The 14,865-nt window shown below is 37.1% G+C and overlaps 1 long non-coding RNA gene across 1 annotated transcript in view; it reads left to right on the top strand.

The window, feature by feature from the left end:
• Positions 1-10,598, top strand: part of LOC131418662 (uncharacterized) — a 135,605-nt gene extending 125,007 nt beyond the window's left edge. Inside the window, exons 2-3 of the long non-coding RNA XR_009222952.1 lie at positions 3,208-3,306; positions 10,189-10,598. This is a non-coding gene — a long non-coding RNA (uncharacterized LOC131418662). The remainder of the gene's footprint in view (positions 1-3,207; positions 3,307-10,188) is intronic.
• Positions 10,599-14,865: the final 4,267 nt, after the last annotated feature.

Raw genomic sequence — 14,865 nt, forward strand, 5'->3', positions numbered from 1 at the left:
AAAATTGGAATAATCATAGATAATAATAGGATGTTGTGAGGATTAAATGAACAGACCTAGTGAAGTGATCTGTGTAGTTCTTAGCCCCTAAGAAGAACCCAGTTAGTGTTGGCATATGCTCTGATTAGCAAAGGAAGTTCACAACCCCCAGGGGTGACTTATTAGACTTGAAGATGGATGACATGGCTTGAATTTTACCAGTGTATTGCTGGGTGACCAGTGGAACCCCTCAGAGGTCAAGAAATGGATAAGCAGTTTCCATGGTTTGAGATTTCCTTGTACGTTTGCAAATGAGGCAATGCCAATTCAGGGTGATATAAATTATGAGATGTTTAAATGTTTGTGTTTAACAAATTAACACCACACACATGTACATGGGCACACACAAACACCATGGATATATATGACTTCACTTTGTGGTAACATCAAAAGTCTAAATTTACAGGCTTTAGTGAATGAGAGGCCTAGACCAAGGGCTATCCTGCCTGAAAGTTCTTGCCCACTACCACCATCCCATGATAATCCCTGGTAATCTTGCACAGATAAAAGATCATGGACGTCTAAGTCTTAAAGAAACATGAATATTATTTAGTTCAGTGAATTTTATGCTCTGATAGATTAGAAAACAGATGAAAGTAGAACTTCACATGGTTGAGGTGGGGGGCGGGCTGAGACTGCCTAGCTCACCATCCTCATCTTTAGGAGGCTTTGGAGACCCAAGAACAGTATAAATGGCGTCATAGAACAAGTTTGGAAACCATTGCTTTAGTCTGATCTTATTTTATAGATGTCCTCCTCCATCCCATACTCTAAGAAATGGGTATTGGGAAGGAGTGGTCCAAAAAGGTAGAAACTGTGAACTAATGACAATATACACTATGTGGCCTTAGTGAATAAATTGAAATTAACATTAAAACCCTGTGCACAGTGACCAGTTCTATTGCCTTATGTAAATTAATTGTAAAGCATGTCTAAAGTCAGACATGTCTGAAAGAATTAACACATATACACACAAATAAGTCTATATTACACAATTATTTTAAATAGTTTTAAATTGTATTTTTCATTTCCTTCTCCTTCTCCTCCCGACCTCTCTCCCTCCTCTTTCTTCTTTTCTTCTTCTTCCTCTTTCTTTAAATATTCTTTTACAAACTATACAGGTCAGCTCAGATTTTATTACCTTTAGCTAGAGGTGATTGTAAGAAGAAAGAGCAAAGAGCAAATACATTTATCTTCTTGCCGTGTAACAGCATGTGTAAATATACGGCACATCATAAGAAATTCTACAGATGAAGTTATGATAGCAGTGAAAAACTGCACAGATTATGCTCTGCTTAGGCATTTATTCATTTTTGTATGATGAATGGAGGTGAGAAGTCATCATTAGAGAACATAATGGTCCCTGATGATGTATTTATGACATGGAAAGATGTCATGTGATGAAGTGTTTACAACATGTAATGAGGTTGTCTAACAATCTCTTTACAGCCCGCAATTACATTGACTAATTCCTTATAAAAATACCCAACAGTATGCTCTCCCTGTGCGTGTGCTTGGTATCACAGCAGTTTAGTAACCGATGCCTCTAAACTACAAAATCAAGCAGCTTGGATGACTCAATACTGTTTCCTATCCAAGGCATATAAAAGATCCTGGGTGTTTAGTTAGTACACTCCACGAATTGCCTCTTATTGGAGGTGACTGAGGTAACTAATATAACACATATGTGTCAAATATCCTTATGGGTTGGAGAACTTGAGAGGGAGCTTTACACCTGAAATAACCGTTCTTAATACATATATACCCTTTTGTTGTAGTGAGGAGAAGTATGCATACCTGCTCTCTGACATCCCAGGCAATGTTTGTACCTGTTTCTCCACTTCAGTCCTTTAATAATCTAGAATTTATTCTTTGTCTTATTTCCGTATTTAGTGGGGAATATGACTCAAATGAGGTCCCCCCAATGTTGAATGTGGGACAGAAAGCACTTTCCATATGAAATAGTGAATAATCTATATTATATGTGACTACAAAGATGAATTAGGTATCTAGGGAGCAGGAGCTGTTAAGGGGCTAACGGGTTGGGGTGCAGAACCTGAAATGAGACCTTGAATCTCTTGTCTGGAAATGAGCTCCAAGGTGTAAGTGAGAAAATGCTGGGTCCATCTTTAGATGTGTGAGAATATGCAGGAAGATGAGGAAATAGGATGATGAATAGACAGAGAAAGAGAAATGTGATGTAGAAATATCATGTACTAAATTTTTATCAGAATACAAACAAATGGTTTCTTAGACCAAGAGGAATATTAGTCTAAGAACATTGAACAGAAAGGACAAAGTGTGGTTGAAATATTTAATTTGTAAATATTTTTTTAAATGTGTTGTAGAGACTAATCTGAGGGTGAATAAACTATACAAAATTAGTTGAAATTGCATATCAAAAAAGGCTTGCTTCTTTCAGACAGTGAATTCTAACAGGATTTTAACATCACACAGAATATGGTTAATCCCTTGTAATAAGACTAAATAATGTAGCATTGACAGGAAGTAAATATGACCAGGTGGTATAATCATTTCTTGCATTTACATACGTCTTTATAATTCCAAAACGCGTTACATAACTCAGTCAAACTTCAGAATAGTCCAGCACATGGGCTGGAGGAAACGTGTTTGTTTTCTATTTTTCAAAGTTAGAAAGTAAGACCCTGAGAAGTTAAACGATCACTTCAAGGTCTTGGAATGAGTTATTGGGAAGGTGGTGGCTTCTCTTTCCTTGTCCAAAACTATTCCTGAGGGGCCGGCCCAGTGGCATAGTGGTTAAGTTTGCGTGCTCTGCTTTGGCGGCCTGGGGTTTGTGGGTTTGGATCCTGGGTGTGGACCAATGCAGCGCTTATCACGCCATGCTGTGGCAGGCATCCCACATATTAAGTAGAGGAAGATGGGCACGGATGTTAGCTCAGGGCCAATCTTCCTCAGCAGAAAGAGGAGGATTGGCCACAGATGTTAGCTCAGGGCTAATCTTCCTCCACAAAAAAAACAAAAAGCAAACTATTCCTGAGAAAAATCACCATTTCCTCACACATGGTGGAGTTACCAAGTGGCCTATGGCTAACATAACATGCCAACTGCAGGCAGTTAACTCCATACACAGAGAGAAGCCATGACATGGAGCATGATGGCTTTTGTTTTTCTCAACTTGCTCTACAGCCAAAACAGTTAATGTGGAAGCAAAACAACAGAACTGAAAGAGAAGACCCACCACCGAAATGGCATTGAAGCTGAGTGCCAGGGTCAAGAGTCTGCCAGGTATGCATGTCCTTAAGCGTGGTTTCACAGAACAGAAACTTATTAGCATTGTCACTTGACACAAGATTTCTTAAGTTTTTGCCAGGAAAGAATTGATTTCAATAATGCCAGAGATATAATTGATTATTTAAAGAGTGATTATCCTACTACTCCGTGTCCTGCTGATTTCGTCTGGTCCCAGACCTCCAAAGAACTTCAAAAAGAACTCTGCATAAAGAAGAGCAACAGGATTTGAACAGATAAATTGGATATGAAGACTAATAAGGTTCTGTCAGTGATACATTAGGGCAATTTAGTTGAAATGCTCTGGCTTTTATTTTGTCTGTTCCTTCTGTGAAGGTTTTAAGTCATTTTACTTTGGTTAGTTCCAAGAAATGAGCAATAGGGTTCACACAGAAGGAGCCACAGAGGAGTGCCCACTGGTGGCTCCTGACCTAGTTGCCATGACGTATTTTAGTCCAGGTTTGTGTGCTACCCATTTCTGGGTTGTATGCTTCATAATAAAGGAGTGGATGAGTTGTGATGGCATCTTATGGTGAAGTGGGGCAGTGTCTAAAGTAGAGAAGGAAGGGATGCTGGTGCTTCTGACTTAGATTTGCATTCCTGGTATTCCAGGTCACAAGAATAGATCAGCTGTTGGTTTGCTGAGAGGGAGCAGGAATTTTTAATTAGTTGTTTTCCTTCTGTTGACAAACAATGAGGAGCAGTGAGATTTGTTGCAGTGACCAATTATCCAAGCAGTAGGACAAATGTGATGGTTGAGAAGACATTATAAAGAGAAGAGAAATAGCATTAAAATTCAAATAGCATTAACGTTTCTGTGGTTAGCAAGGCAATGAAGGGAAAAGATTCACTGATAGGTACATTGACAAAGCCCATTCTAGAAAATAATTTCTTTCCAGCAAAGATTCAAGCAGTTTCTTCTTGATTTTAATGTTATCTCAAATTTGTGTTTTATTTTTCATTTGAAACTCAAAGGAAATTAATGAAACTTCTCTTTTTCTGTTTATATTGGAGTTCAAGGAATTTGAAAAAATACATCTGACATTGACTTTTGACTGTCACCCTCACCTTAAACTTCAGAGGGACATTCAATTTCCTCTTCAAAGCCAACATCCGTTTCTAACAATTGCAGAATATTTCACTAGCACTGCACCATATCCAGAAAGTGTTCTGGAATTCTGAATTATGAAGACTACAGTTTTCTATAGTTATGCTTGTAGCACCCTGAAAAGGAATAAACTTGGCAAAACTTTTTTTTTTTTTTTAATTGATCTTTTAATGGTTTCTAACATTGTGAAATTTTGGGTTGTACATTTTTGTTTGTCCATCACCACATATATGACTCCCTTCACCCCTTGTGCCCACCCCCCACCCCCACTGCCCTGGTAACCACAGTCCAGTTTTCTCTGTCCATGTGTTGGTTTATATTCCACATATGAGTGAGATCATACGGTGTTTGTCTTTCTCTTTCTGGCTTATTTCACTTAACATAATACCCTCCAGGCCCATCCATGTTGTTGCAAATGGGACGATTTTGTCTTTTTTTATGGCTGAGTAGTATTCCATTGTATATATATACCACATTTCTTAATCCAATCGTCAGTCGAGGGACACTTAGGTTGCTTCCACTTCTTGGCTATGGTGAATAATGCTGCAATGAACATAGGGGTGCATAAGCCTCTTTGGATTGTTGATTTCAGGTGCGTTGGATAGATTACCAGTAGTGGGATGGCTGGATCATAGGGCATCTCTATTTTTAATTCTTTGAGGAATCTCCATACCGTTTTCCATAGAGGCTGCACCAATTTGCATTCCCACCAGCTGTGTATGAGGGTTCCTGTTTCTCCACATCTTCTCCAACATTTGTTGTTTTTTGTTTTGGTGATTATAGCCATTCTAACAGGCGTGAGGTGGTATCTTAGCGTTGTTTTGATTTGCATTTCCCTGATGATTACTGATGTTGAGCATCTTTTCATGTGCCTATTGGCCATCTGTATATCTTCCTTGGAGAAGTGTCTGTTCATTTCCTCTGCCCATTTTTTGATCGGGTTGTTTGTTTTTTTGTTGTTCAATTGTGTGAGTTCTTTATATATTATGGAGATCAACCACTTGTCAGATGTATGTTTTGCAAATATTCTCTCCCAGCTGGTTGGTTGTTTGTTCATCTTGATTCTGGTTTCATTTGTCTTATAAAAGCTCTTTAATCTGATAAAGTCCCACTTGTTTATTTTTTCTTTAGTTTCCCTAGTCTGGGTAGGCATGTCATCCGAAAAGATTCCTTTAAAACCAGTGTCAAATAGTGTGTTGCCTATATTTTCTTCTGTGAGTTTTATAGTTTCAGGTCTCACCTTCAGGTCTTTGATCCATTTTGAGTTAATTTTTGTGAATGGCGATAGCACGTGGTCTACTTTCATTCTTTTGCATGTGGCTATCCAGTTTTCCCAACACCATTTATTGAAGAGACTTTCCTTTCTCCATTGCATGTTCTTAGCACCTTTGTCGAAAATTAGCTGTCCGTATATGTGTGGTTTTATTTCTGGGCTTTCAATTCTGTTCCATTGATCTGTGTGTCTGTTTTTGTACCAGTACCATGCTGTTTTGATTACTATTGCTTTGTAGTATGTTTTGAAGTCAGGGATTGTGATGCCTCCTGCTTTGTTCTTTTTCTTTAGGATTTCTTTAGCTATTCGGGGTCTTTTGTTGCCCCATATAAATTTTAGTATTCTTTTTTCTATTTCTGTGAAGAATGTCATTGGGATTCTGATTGGGATTGCATTGAATCTGTAGATTGCTTTAGGTAATATAGACATTTTAACTATGTTTATTCTTCCAATCCACGTGCATGGGATATCTTTCCATTTCTTTATGTCATCGTAGATTTCCCTCAATAATGTCGTGTAGTTCTCATTGTATAGGTCCTTCACCTCCTTGGTAAGATTTATTCCTAGGTATTTTATTCTTTTTGATGCAATTGTAAATGGTATTATCTTTTTGAGCTCTCTTTCTGTTAGTTCATTATTAGCATATAGAAATGCAACTGATTTTTGTAGATTGATTTTGTACCCTGCAACTTTGCTGTAGTTGTTGATTGTTTCTAATAGTTTTCCAACAGATTCTTTAGGGTTTTCTATATATACAATCATGTCATCTGCAAATAGTGAGAGTTTCACTTCTTCGTTACCTATTTGGATTCCTTTTATTCCTTTTTCTTGCCTAATTGCTCTGGCCAAAACCTCCAGTACTATGTTGAACAGGAGTGGTGAGAGTGGGCAGCCCTGCCTCATTCCTGTTCTCAGAGGAATGGCTTTCAGTCTTTCCCCGTTGAGTATGATGTTGGCTGTGGGTTTGTCATATATGGCCTTTATTATGTTGAGGTACTTTCCTTCTATTCCCATTTTATTGAGAGTTTTTATCATAAATGGATGTTGTATCTTGTCAAATGCCTTCTCTGCGTCTATTGAGATGATCATGTGGTTTTTATTCTTTGTTTTGTTGATGTGATGTATCACGTTGATTGATTTGCGGATGTTGAACCATCCCTGCGTCCCTGGTATAAATCCCACTTGATCATGGTGTATGATCTTTTTAATGTATTGTTGTAATCGGTTTGCCAATATTTTGTTGAGGATTTTTGCATCAATGTTCATCAGCGATATTGGCCTGTAATTTTCTTTCTTTGTGTTGTCTTTGTCTGGTTTCGGTATCGGGGTGATGTTGGCCTCATAGAATGATTTAGGAAGTGTTCCATCTTCCTCTATTTTTTGGAATAGTTTGAGGAGAATGGGTATTAAATCTTCTTTGAATGTTTGGTAAAATTCACTGGAGAAGCCATCTGGTCCTGGACTTTTATTTTTTGGGAGGTTTTTGATTACTATTTCAATCTCTTTACTTGTGATTGGTCTATTCAGATTCTCCATTTCTTCTTGGTTCAATTTTGGGAGGTTGTATAAGTCTAAGAATTTATCCATTTCTTCTAGATTGTCCAATTTGTTGGCATATAATTTCTCATAGTATTCTCTTATAATCCTCTGTATTTGCATGGTATCCGTTGTAATTTCTCCTCTTTCATTTCTAATTTTATTTACTTGAGCCTTTTCTCTTTTTTTCTTAGTAAGCCTGGCTAAGGGTTTGTCTATTTTGTTTATCTTCTTGAAGAACCAACTCTGTTTCATTAATCCTTTCTACTGTTTTTTTGGTCTCAATATCATTTATTTCTGCTCTGATTTTTATTATTTCTTTCCTTCTGCTGGCTTTGGGCTTTGTTTGTTCTTCTTTTTCTAGTTCTGTTAGGTGTAATTTAAGGTTGCCTATTAGGGCTTTTTCTTGTTTGTTAAGGTGGGCTTGTATCGCTATGAGTTTCCCTCTCAGGACCACTTTTGCTGCATCCCATATGGTTTGATATGGCATGTTATCATTTTCGTTTGTTTCCAGATAGTTTTTGATTTCTCCTTTAATTTCATCAATGCTCCATTGGTTGTTCAGTAGCATGTTGTTTAATCTCCACATTTTTGTCACTTTCCCAGTTTTTTTTTCATGGTTCATTTCCAGTTTCATAGCCTTATGGTCTGAAAAGATGTTTGTTATGATTTCAATCTTCTTAAATTTATTGAGGCTTGCTTTGTTTCCCAACGTATGGTCTATCCTAGAGAATGTTTCATGCGTGCTTGAGAAGAATGTGTAGTCAGCTGTTTTTGGATGGAGTGCTCTGTATATGTCTACTAGGTCCATCTCGTCCAGTTTTTCATTTAAGTCTAATATTTCTTTATTAACTTTTTGTCTGGATGATCTATCCATTGCTGTAAGTGGGGTGTTAAGATCCCCTACTATTATTGTGTTCTTATTGATTTCTCCTTTTAGGTTTGTTAATAGTTGCTTTATGTACATTGGTGCTCCTATGTTGGGTGCATATATATTTATAAGTGATATGTCTTCTTGATGGAGTGTCCCTTTTATCATTATATATTTCCCTTCTTTGTCTTTCTTAACCTGTTTCATCTTGAAGTCTACTTTGTCTGATATGAGTATGGCAACACCTGCTTTCTTTTGTTTGCCGTTAGCTTGGAGTATTGTCTTCCATCCTTTCACTCTGAGCTTGTGCTTGTCTTTAGTGCTAAGATGTGTTTCCTGAAGGCAGCATATTGTTGGGTCTTGCTTTTTAATCCATCCTGCTACTCTATATCTTTTGATTGGAGAGTTCAATCCATTTACATTTAGGGTAATTATTGATATATGAGGGCTTAATGTTGCTGTTTTGTCACTTATTTTCTGGTTCTTTTGCATTTCCTTTGTTTCTTGTCCCATTTGTTTTGGACTGCCAATTCAGTTTGGTTGTTCTGTCTTATGATTCTTCTAGTTTTCTCTTTGTTTATCATATGTGGTTTTGCTTTGATTATTTGTTTAGTGGTTACCTTGAGGTTTGGGCAAAAAATCTTGTGTATGAGATAGTCCATTATCTGATAGCCTCCTATTTCCTTATACTAAGTCAATTCAGTCACTTTCCTCTTCTCCTTCTAAGTTGCTCTTGTTATACCTTATTCTATCTTGTGTTGTGGCTGTGTGTTTACAGTGATGAGGTTAAATTTATTTTTGGTGAATTTCTTCCTTTGATCTTTGAGTTTAGTATTTAAGTGGTTGCTAACCTATTCCGGTAAAGATCTACTATTTCTCTGATTTTGTCTACCTACTTTTCTCCTTCCTCCAAGCTTTGTGTTCCCTTTCTCTTCTTTTTTTCAGGCCTGAGGGCCTTCTTGAGTATTTCTTGTAGTGGGGATTAGCAAAACTTTTAACTTGTAGGAATTATGAGAGTCTCAAATATGCCCCTGCCTTAAGAATGTGCAGATAGAAAATGGAAGAGTGAGAGAGAGAAAAAGATGGCCTGAATTAATAGAAATTACTGTTAAAAAACACAGAATATTTAGGATTAGGTTTTAATTTGTCCAAAATATTTATTAATAATTTTTTTATAGATGATAGATGCCCATTAAAAACAATATTTGAGACCTGCAGTCTATATTGCCAATCCATGGGGAAATATGATTACTTCATTTATTTTTCCTTTAACTAGACTGATATAGACCAAGATCCACTTTATCTCTATGGTCCCTCCAAAGTCAAACTGAGTATTGAGTGACTTCTGTAATTTACTTGAGAATCCAGCCCATAAATGAGTGTTTTCGTGATAGACACAAGAACAGTCTGTTTTGTCTTGACTTTGGAGAGTGAAGTGTGCCTTCATGAGATTTTAAATTATCCTCCATTATCAGGGCCTCTCTATTGGGCTCACAACAAACAATTCTGGCAAATAATGTTCTTATACTGCTTTACCACAGTATAAAAAATGAAAAATGCTTTTCTCATCTTATTTTATACTCACGTTTGTTGTTATCTCCTTCTTATGGATGCAAAAACTGAGGTTCAAAAAAAGCTAAGTAACCTCCTTCAAGAGTCACAGTTGATAAGTGGTAGACCTAGGAATGGAGTGTATTTTGCTTTTGGACTTTCTATTATACCTTACTGCATGCATGTGATGCAAACGTCCTCCACACCTCATATTCTGCTTCAGCTTGTTCTCACTTATTTTTTATTATTCACCTTAGTGAGAAATGCATCTTTGAAAAATAGGTAACAGCAACATTGTTGTGGGTAGAAAGTCTGAGTGACTAAACAAGTAATGTTACAGTTATCTTAACTGAATCTTGAATCGATTACCTGTACTATATAGATATTTTCCTTGGAAGAGATTTCAGAATTTAAAAACTAATTTTTAACTTTTCACATATAAGTATCTAGAATAGTTTGGAGAGTTTTCTTTCTTTCTTTTGTTTATCATAAAGTCAATAAAATTGTATTCTATTGTGTTTTTTTTTTCTTTTATCCCAGAAAGAAAAAATCAGAGGAGAAAAAGAAATGGTTTGTTTTTCAAAGAAGAATCAGAACTTGGATCTTAGAGCAGATTAAACCTCCAATACTGGTGAAGGGAAGGGGTCTCCTCATTGCTGGGGGACCTTGTTCCTTGTTTGTGAGCCTTGTTTCCCAGCCTCAGGGCACGGCCTCTTGATGTGACCTGCTGAAGAGACAGGCCAGAGGGCAGAGAAATCACACACCAGTCAGTCCCAGAACGTGAAGTGAAATGAAGCCTGCCTTTTTACAGGTCACTGAGCCCAAGGCAATTGCCACAAGGAAAATAAGATTCGCATCAGGCACAATTAAGTATTTTTAATTAAAAAAAAAAACCAAAAACAGGAAAAGAAAAAAGAGGGTAGGATCCAGAGTTCTAAGTAGCAGCAAGTGTGCAGTTTGATATTTTTTTGGTTTAAAATGTTAATGCATTATATTTTATGTTTAATGTTTATTGGAATGAGTACTTAAACGTATTATCATATTTAGTGTCCATCAGTCCACAAAAATAGTTAAAAAGTCATCAAGATTTTTGCGAGACAATTGAGGCAAACTTAGTTTGGAATGACTCCCTGATTTATTTATTACTTTTTAGGAAGTAGATTCTAATCATGCAGGTATTACCCTAATAGAAAGAAATATATACCACTGGAGCATGAAAAGCATACTTTTTTTGTTTTCCCAGTCTTTATTGCAATAATTAGATTTACCATAATCAATAAAATGTGTGAGCCAAGTTTATTGAAGTGTCAGTTTCCCATTGCATAATTTCCCTTGAGGACTTTAATTTTTAATTCAAAAAGAAAAGTGGAAGATTTGTCGTACAGATGCCAATGAACGTGTGAGGTTAAGGAAAGCACAAGACTCCTTATAGAAATCAAAGTGGACTTAGAACAATTCCCTTACCACTCCTTCTCACATCCTTAGGCTCACCATTAATTTTCCTGGAGAATGAGATCTTGAAATGGTTGAGATATAGATCTCTTTGCCTAGATTGCAGAAAGATATATTGGGCAGTAAGATTTAATGATTTTTACTTCACCATCTCCAACAGTCGAGAGCACTTAGGGGTGGGGAATATTATGGTTGTCTTACGAAGGCTGAACAATCAGAGAACATGAGTCCATGAGTTTGGCTATGGGCATAATTTACAGCCATACATCCACCAATATTTGGAATGGAATGTGACTCCTCATGGCCTTAAAATATGAGGCTGGAAGCCCCACTAATGAAGATGAAGACATTTATTGGCAGCATGCAGATTTTTTTGTAATGGTTACATGATGCATGGGTTAGACTGATTGCAAAAATATCCCTGATTATCCACCCTTCCCTGTATCCAAGCCCTTTGCAATATGTACTTGTAGTTCCAGCCATCCAGAGAGGAGTCTATTTTCCCACCCCTTGAGTCTGGATTCACTTTGTGACTTGTTTTGGCCAAAAGAATGCAGTAGAAGTGACGGCATGGCAATTCCAAGCCTAGGCCTCGAAAGACCCTGTGCACTTTCACAAAAAGAACTGTTACATTGCAGTATTCACTGGGTTTAAGGGCCAGGGATATTCTTAGAGATGTCAAAATAGGGCCTTGATGGCATTTCTTCAGGGCTGGTGGAGTCCTATCTTTAAGAACCACATGCACCTTTCCCCACATGCTTGCTTCCTGTTCTGAGGTCACTTCGTTGATATATCATTAGAGCTGCAAGAGATCGTAAAGGTGATCTAATCTAATCCAACACCCTCATTTTGCAGATAAGGAAATACATGGAGAACATTTATAAAGTTTTCTTAAGTTCACGTGGAAAGTCTTGTTGTTGTTTTATTTCGGCTGTGTCAGTGCACGTGCACATTTCACATGTGCATGTGTATGTATACAAGAGATATGAAATATGAGATCTTGCTAGATTAAAACATATAAAACAAAACCCTAATCCTCTTAGAGTTGCTGATCTAGTCTATCCTGAATTTTGTTGAACATCAGGTGGTATCTTATCTAGAATGCCAAGTCTTAGATATTGAGTCCAACTTCATTCTTGGGCAAAAATGGAAATGGAGAGTTACTCCCAATGATATCCTGGCTGCTAATGCCATAGCCCCATCATACTGCTCAGAAGGAGAGTCCCATTGCCCATTCACAGAAGATAACCAGAGTCCAGCGGCTCCAATTTCCATCTACTTCCACTGTGTCCACTGTGATAAATTATTTTTTGTTTCTACTCCTATTTCCCATTTCCTTTTCCATAGGAAACAGGATCAACTGCTTGCCAATCACTATGGGGGCAGGCCTTCAGGTAATAATGGTTTTCATGTTTCTGTCAATATTCTCTTCTCCAAGCCAAAAAGGACAAGCTGGTTATGTTATTTTTTCTTCTTTAAAGATGCATTTTTGGTAGCATCTCTCTAATGTTGATATGGGTGGGAATCAGCAAGAATTAGATAAGAATCTGACTTACATAAGTACATTCAAAAGACTCGTAATTCCTGTATGTGCATTCTAATATGCTAACTATTTCTTTTTAAAGAGCAGAAACATGGCTGACATACATTCCAGTTATAGAAATACTTTTCAGTTTTGTACCTAAAACATAGGTCCATGAATTTAAGACATCATTGAGGTTTGTGTCTATAAATAATTTCTTTCTCTGTTCTTTTCCACTGGTTCTTTTTCCCCCACCACTATACATCTTATTTATTGTTAAAACTAAGATTTATGAGCTTTTGATGCTTACAATCACTAAAGACTCAACTTAAAAATCATTTTAAATTTAATTCTTTGTGAAGATAATAAAGAAATTCATTCATTTTTTTTTTCATGTCCAGAGTTAAAGGCATGCGTAATTTTTGCCTAGCTGTAATCATGCTTTCATTTAAAAAACTAACAGAGGGAAGGATGTTTTCCTACTCTGGTGGTTGGGAAATAGGGGTCTCAGGCTTGTTTCATTGAGCACCCAATATCCTCAAGTGAAGGCAGAGAGAGGCTTTTCCTTTCCATATTCCCTCTCTCACTCTAGAGGGTCAAGGCTCTAATATTGAGTACGGGCCAGGTGGCGTGCTGGCCTCTGTCAAAGAGAGGTTCTCACTTGGCATCCATGAAAATTCAGCAGGACCAGATGCTGGGGAGAGAAATTCGCTGGAGCACAGACCGTGGATCTGTGGACACAAATTCATTTCTCCCGTGAACAATGCTCTCTCATCAATCTTTTATTTTAAAATATATGAAATACTTCTTAACAATGTACATAAGAGGCAGAATCAATAAATTAGTAATAATTGAGAAAGCAAAAAGAAGAAGAAATTAATGGAAAATCAATGGTATGTATATAACATAGATCCAGGAATGAGTCTAATTTAATAAAATGTAATTACATTTTCCCCAAATGCAAAGCAATTGATCAAGAAAATAACAGTTCTTCCTGATATATATCCAAAAATAATCATCTCAAGAGTCCTTAAAAAAAAATTTAAAATGTCCAATTCTAGGAATAACATCACCTCATATAGACTGTTGTTGCCGAAAATGTGCTTCTTGTACCAACAGCACTGGCCTCACCTCAGAGCTTGTTAAAAATGCAGAGTCTCAGGCTTCACCCCAGCCCTCCTGAACCAGAATCAGCACTTTAACAAGATCCCCTGGGGAATTTGTACACCTCACATTAGAGGGTGAGGTGCCCTGCATCAGAGCATCCCTAGGTTAGATGCTCTATTTCTTGAGGCTTGATTTTCTCAGTGTCTCTCAGAGGGATATGCTGATGGATCCTTCATGAAAACTACTTTATGAATTTTTTTGGTGTGGCTTAATCCAGAGGTAGATGTCAAAGATTATCCATTCACGTGAATGGTCTGCTCATCCTTCAGACAATCTCCACAAATACAGCTTCTCACAGGCAAGATTTTATATATTCCACTTGTATTTTCTGTCAAGGGCCTGGATTTTACTTATACTTTTTGGGGTCCTGAACACAACGGGGAGCCTGTTGGGGTCATGAGTGTGTACAGAAGGCCTTTCCGCCTCCAGCACAGAAGTAGGCAGGGCCAAGATTCTTCTTAGAGAAGTGTTTTTCAGACTCTGGATGGGGAACCATGGATGGTTCATAAAATTAACATAGTGGGTCATAACCAGCATGCAAAAATACCACAGAATAGCTGAGAACAGAAATAAATGGAATGCAATAGAATATAAGAGCAGTACTTGTAGTAAGGGAAAGTTTTATTTTGTTAAACTTATGTTTCAGTTATACATATGCACGTATGTGGGTACCGAGTCCCAAAGTAAAATGCATTTTTTTTTTTTTTTGCATTGGCCACCAGTCACAAGTTTGAAAATCATTGCCTTAGAACATACCTTTTGAATACACTCTTACAAAGAGACATATAAAGGAGGTTCACTCCCTGTGAAGTATCATAGGCTATATTTTATATTAAGAATTTGAGATGAAAATCCATGATATTATGTGTTATGATTTCTACACAAAAACCAACATTCACAATTTGTACAAGGATCATAAAAGGAAATCCACTATTAGCACAGTGTTTCCTCAGGCACACGGGTGCCTGGTTTAGTTTTTAGAACTATGGGATTTTGAGTATGACATAGAATTTTGGAAATGTTGGTGCTCATGATTCCTGAATTGCAGTAGCCATCCATTATTTGGGCATTCTTCT

This window comes from Diceros bicornis, chromosome 19, assembly GCF_020826845.1.
Source record: "Diceros bicornis minor isolate mBicDic1 chromosome 19, mDicBic1.mat.cur, whole genome shotgun sequence".
Classification (NCBI taxonomy): domain Eukaryota; kingdom Metazoa; phylum Chordata; class Mammalia; order Perissodactyla; family Rhinocerotidae; genus Diceros; species Diceros bicornis.